At 38.3% G+C, this 230-nt stretch overlaps 1 protein-coding gene across 3 annotated transcripts in view; it reads left to right on the top strand.

The window, feature by feature from the left end:
- Window positions 1-230, top strand: part of LOC107654447 (claudin-19-like) — a 14,423-nt gene that overhangs the window by 5,338 nt on the left and 8,855 nt on the right. The window lies entirely within an intron of this gene.

Genomic DNA, 230 nt, shown 5'->3' on the forward strand with positions numbered 1-230 from the left:
AGTTCTGTATGTTGTTTCAGGGTTGGCATCATCTGAGGTCCTCTGAGGGGTTGGCATCATCTCTTCTCAGGTGTTCTGCATCCAGACTGAAGCTTGCGTAAATCCTAGTTACGCAAAAACAGAGAAACAAATATAGACATAATTAGTGTAGGTGCTGTTTCAACCAAGCAAAATGTATTTGTTTAACCCAAACTAAAGAATAATAATGTGCATTTGATCAGATATAACTG

This window comes from Sinocyclocheilus anshuiensis, unplaced genomic scaffold, assembly GCF_001515605.1.
Source record: "Sinocyclocheilus anshuiensis isolate Anshui unplaced genomic scaffold, SAMN03320099.WGS_v1.1 scaffold527, whole genome shotgun sequence".
NCBI lineage: Eukaryota > Metazoa > Chordata > Actinopteri > Cypriniformes > Cyprinidae > Sinocyclocheilus > Sinocyclocheilus anshuiensis.